Source organism: Myotis brandtii, unplaced genomic scaffold (genome assembly GCF_000412655.1).
Source record: "Myotis brandtii unplaced genomic scaffold, ASM41265v1 scaffold1105, whole genome shotgun sequence".
NCBI classification, from domain to species: Eukaryota; Metazoa; Chordata; class Mammalia; order Chiroptera; family Vespertilionidae; genus Myotis; species Myotis brandtii.
The window spans coordinates 1,221,900-1,227,388 of record NW_005353770.1 but is presented as its reverse complement, the minus strand read 5'-3'; the positions used below and the strand labels follow the sequence as shown (position 1 = coordinate 1,227,388).

General features: G+C 43.4%; 1 protein-coding gene across 1 annotated transcript in view; it reads right to left on the bottom strand.

Annotated features, from left to right (window-relative positions):
- Positions 1-5,483, bottom strand: part of CCDC112 (coiled-coil domain containing 112) — a 26,523-nt gene extending 21,040 nt beyond the window's left edge. The window contains exon 1 of the mRNA XM_005857369.2: positions 5,211-5,483. The gene's annotated coding sequence lies outside the window, so the exon portion shown is untranslated. The remainder of the gene's footprint in view (positions 1-5,210) is intronic.
- Positions 5,484-5,489: the final 6 nt, after the last annotated feature.

Here is a 5,489-nt window from a genome sequence, read left to right as displayed (position 1 = left end):
GGGGGGGGAAGGTCAAGGGGGAAAAAAAAGGAGATAAATGTACTACTTGTTGTAATATTTTAAGCAATAACAAAAAAAAGCAAAAAAAAAAAAAAGGAAAAAAATAAAAAATAAAAAAAATCGGTTGCCTTCTGTACCTGCCTGATCAGGGACTGAACCCGCAACCCAGGTATGTGCCCTGACGGGGAATCAAACCAGCAACTTTTCAGTGCACAAGATGACATTCAGCCAAGTGAGCCACTCTGGCCGGCTGTTCATTTTTCTTCATTCTTTTTGTTCCTCAGTCTGGACAATCTGAATTTACCTATCTTCAATTTACTGATTCTTCTACCAGCTCTAATCTAATGTTGAGTCCCTCTAGTAAATTTTTCATTGTACTTTTTAACTCCAGAATTTCTATTTAATTCCTTTGTTGTAATTTTTATCTCTTTAAGATATTTTCTATTTGGTGAGACATAGTTCTCACACTTTATTTTAGTTCTTTAACATAATTACCGTAAAACAGGTGATTTAAAGTCTTTGTCTATTATGTCCAACATGTAGTCTTCCTTTGGGAAGTCTACCTTACTACCTTTTAAAAAAATTATCCTGTGTGTGGACTATATTTTCTTGTTTCTTTGTTTACCTCATTTTGTTGTTGTTAAAAACTGGACATGTTAAATAACATAATGTGGCAACTCTGAAAATGAAATTCTCTCCCCACAAAGAGTTGTTGTTGCCCTAACTGGTTTGGCTCAGTGGATAGAGCATCGGCCTGCGGACTGAAGGGTCCCAGGTTCGATTCCGGTCAAGGGCATGTACCTTGGTTGTGGGCATATCCCCAGTAGGAGGTGTGCAGGAGGCAGCTGATCGATGTTTCTCTCTCATCGATGTTTCTAACTATCTCTCTCGGTCTCCCTTCCTGTCTGTAAAAAATCAATAAAATATATTAAAAAAAAAAGAGTTGTTGTTGTTGCTGTTTGTTTAGTTACTTTCCTGAACTAATTCAGTAAAGTATGTTTGCATGGCACCTGAACTCTCTGCTTGGTTAGCTTAGTTGTCACTAATGGCTGGTTGGTCAGAGATTTTCTTCGATGTCTTGAACCAATAAGTCTCTTAGCCTTTGCTGAGGGGGGTCTATGTGCATGCCAGGCATGCTTTCAACACTTGTGCAAGCAGTTTATACCTCTGCCTTAGCCTTTACTTCTTTTTGCAAAGAGTTTCAAGGTCAGCCAAAAATAAAATCTTAGGCCAAAGTTCTTCTCTGGCATATTAGTTTCCTGTTGCTACTATAACAAACTTATCACAAACTTAGTGGCTTAAACAACCAATTTATTTTTTTACCATTCTAGAGGTCAAAAGTAAAATTAAGATGTTGGTAGGACTGCCTTCTTTTTGGAGGCTTCAGGGAGAATGCACTTCCTTACCCATTTTCTGGCTTTTAGAGGCCACCTTCATTCCTGAGCTCCTGATCCCTTCCTCAAATCACTTCATCCTCTTGCTTCCATCATCACATCTCCTACCACTGGCTCTGATCTTCCTGCCTCCCTCTCATAAGGACCTTTGTGAATACATTGGCCCAGCCAGATAATCCAGGGTAATCTCCCCATTTCAAGACCTGAAGTCAATCTTGTCTGCAAAGGATGTGACTATCTCTGGTAGGGGGTGGTGTGCATTCTCCAGGCTGCTACACCCGAACATACACGCAGTCCTATGGTTGTGTGTGATCTTCTAGAAGAAATCCGTTTTGAGTAATCATTTGAAGTCAGAGAAGAAATGTAGTTATTACTGAAAGACTACTCCAGGCAGCCAAGTATCATAAAATATAGGCCATAACAGGGAGGTCACTAGAAACAAAACAACAACAAAAATACAACGAAACAGAAGATGCAGCCCCATCCTAGCACAAAACCATGACGTACACTATTAGAGATATTTCTAAAAAGTCACAATTCAACAGCTAAAATGATCAAGTGCGATATGGCATTTGAGAGGAGGATAAAGATATTTGTAATTTTCAGTTTTGGAAGGCAGTGGCTGAGGGGAATTGTAAAATAATATACAAATATTAAAAAGCATAGATAGAGTACATTATTTTTCATAATAGGTGAGAATTTTATGGGATTCCACAACCTACAAAGGTTATAGAATAAAATACAATATAAAATGTTTCTAAAACTTCAAAGATAATCACTTCAAAATAATTTAAGGAAACTGTTATGCACTGAATTATGTTGTTTCCCCCACTCCCAAATTCATATCTTGAAGCCCTAACTTCCTTTGTAACTATAGTTGGAGATAGAGCCTTTGAGGAGATAATTAAGGTTAAATGAGGTCATTAGGATGGGGTCCTAATCCAATAGGACTGGTATGCTAATAATAATAATAAGAGATGACACTAGAGAGCTCTCTCTCTCTCTCTCTCTCTCTCTCCCCCCCCTCCTCCCCCCCATGTGCACAGACATAGCAAGAAGGTGGCTGTCCACAAGCCTCTTTAAACCACCCAGTCTGTGATATTTTGTTATGGAGCCCTAAAAGACTAAAGCAGGAACTTTAGATATTTTGGTGGATATCTCTAATATCATGAGGTTGTCATCAGAAAATTATCTTAAGAAAACATTAGTTGGTCTCAGTGTTAGAGTCCATAGGAACATTCACTCATGCATATGACAATATTCAAGTTCAGTGTTAGGCTATAGAATTTGAGCATATCATTATGTGTATAGGGGAGGGGAGTACAAAGATGGATAACACATAGTTAAACTCCATACAAATCCACAATATAGTAGAGCAGAGATTCTAATTCCTTTTTTTTAAACCCAAACACCCTTGAGGAGTTCTACCCCATTACCATTGCAACTGTCAACTATAAGGCTCTGCATCCCCTAAAGTGGTGAGAGGATATAAAGCAGGTGTCTTAACCTCAGCACTATTAATATTTTGGACCAGATAATTTTTTGTTGTGAGGGGCTATTCTTTGGCCTCTACTTACTAGATCAGCTGTGGGCAAACTACGGCCCTCCGGCCGGATCCGGCCCATTTGAAATGAATAAAACTAAAAAAAAAAAAAAGACCGTACCCTTTTATGTAATGATGTTTACTTTGCATTTATATTAGTTCACACAAACACTCCATCCATGCTTTTGTTCCAGCCCTCCGGTCCAGTTTAAGAACCCATTGTGGCCCTCGAGTCAAAAAGTTTGCCCACCCCTGCACTAGATGCTAGTAGAACACCAACCGTCCCCTAATCCCCCACAGCTGTGACAACCAAAAATGTCTTCAGACATTGCAAAATGTTAGGGACCGATACAACATTTGAAACAGCTCCACGGTGATTCTAATCACCCTGGGAGGCAAACCCCTAGAAGGCAAGCCTCTGAGAATCACCGTAGTGAAGTGATAAAAGTATACATTGATAATAATATTAAGTAACTTGAGAACTGCAAATCAGGAGGTAGAACATATTTGTAAGAATTTAGGGAAGAAATCTCTTTGAACCAAAGTAAGACAGAAAAGTTTTATGGAGAAAGCCAGCATGATGGCTAAATCATAAGGGTCATACATTTAAAAAAATATTTTTAAAGTGTTTAAAAAATATTTTACATACTAGAGGCCTGGCGCATGAAATTCATGCACTGGGGGGGAGGGGTGCCTCAGCCCGGCCTGCACCCTCTCGCAGTCTGGGAGCCATCAGTCAGGACATCCTTAGCGCTGCTACAGAGGCGAGAGAGGCTCCCGCCACTGCCGCTGCACTCCCCAGCCATGACTCCAGCTTCTGGCTGAGTGGAGCTCCCTTGTGGGAGTGCAGACCACCAGGGGGCAGCTCCTGCATTTGGGTGTCTGCCCCCTGGTGGTCAGTGCGCATCATAGCGACCAGTCGTTCCTCAGTTCGGTCGATTTGCATATTAGCCTTTTATTATATAGGATTATGAATTTTTATATATTTTATATTTTTTCCTGAGTCATTTGGGCCAGAGTTAGAATATAAAGAGAATTATAAAGAATGTGTGAGAAAATGTGTCTGAGGTGGAATTTCTTGAATTTATATAAGACACTGTATTTCCTTAGAACCTGGGTGGGAAACTTTTTTCCTGCCAAGGGCCATTTGGATATGTATAACATCATTCACGGGCCATACAAAATTATCAACTTAAAAAATAGCTTGCTACATTTGGTCAAACATTTAACTAACTCACCCTTAATGCCTTGGCAGGGCCACAGCAAATGATTTCTCCGGCCTTATATGGCCTGTGGGCTGGACGTTTCCCATCCCTCCCCTTAGAGGAAGAAAAAGATGGAACATGTCCTCAGCTCACAAAAGCCTTCCCTCCGTTTGGACTGACCCACAAATATTTAGTAAGCACCTACTATGCTCCAGGACTAAACAGGCACAGGTCTTGGTGCTGGGAACACAATAGTGAATAAAAGTTTCTGCCCTTACAAAGTTTACATTCCTAAGGGTGGATGGTATATGGAGAAAGACATTTTTAAAAATAGGTATAAAATATGTAATATATCACGGCAATAAATGCTATGAAGAAAAAGAAAACCAGAAAAAGGGACGGGTTGTACCGGATAAGGGAATTCAGTTGGGGGAGGGCATAGAAAGAATCATTGAGCCGATGGCATTTGAACAAAGATACCTGGTGACAGTGCTAAGCATGGGGAAGAGCATTCTGAGCAGAGGGAATAGCAATTTCAAAGCCCCGAGGTAGGATAGTGCTTGGCATGTCTGAGTGACCACCGGGAGCCGCCAGAACAGCCGTACAGGGCGCTGGAGATGCAGTGACAAGGAGGTGGGGCGAGGGCGGGGCAGCTCCTCGCCGGTAAGGATGTTGGCTTTTGTTGTGAACAAGATCAGCTCTGGAGGCTTCTGGGCAGAGGGGTGTCATTACTGGACCGAGTCGCCCTGGCGTTGAGAATACTTTGGAAAGGCAAGCGTGGAAGAACAGAAACCAAGGAGGAAAGCAGTTCAGCCAGGGGGAAACGACGGTGTGGACAAGGGTAGTGGCGAGAGGAGGTGGATTCTGGATTTATCCTGGAGGTGGGACAGACAGGAACTGCCCGTGCTCAGCTGTGGGCTGTGAGGGAATGAGAGGAGCCAGCACTCCCCCTGAGGGGCCCTCCGGTCAGCACGGTGGAGAAACGGGTCCCGCACTGATCCCTGGAAACACGTCTGCCGCGCACGCTCCCCGGCAGGTACAATAACAGAGCAGCCGCCGATCCCTTACCCGGCACACAGTCCCTCTCCACCAAGCACTGTGCCGGGGGCTCCCACACACGGCGGCCACGGCTCGGGCAGGTGCACACCACCAGCTGCAATTTTTTAGGGAAGAAACCGAGTCGCGGAGAGGAGGTGGCTCTCGGTGAAAAGCAGTGAAACGCACAGGCGAACAAAGCGCAACGCCAGGGCCGGGCCAGGCCTGGAGCCACGGGAGGCGCACCCCTCCCGGGCCGCGCTGCAGACACCTGTTCAGACACCGCTTCGGGCTCACGGCCGCCCCCACAGC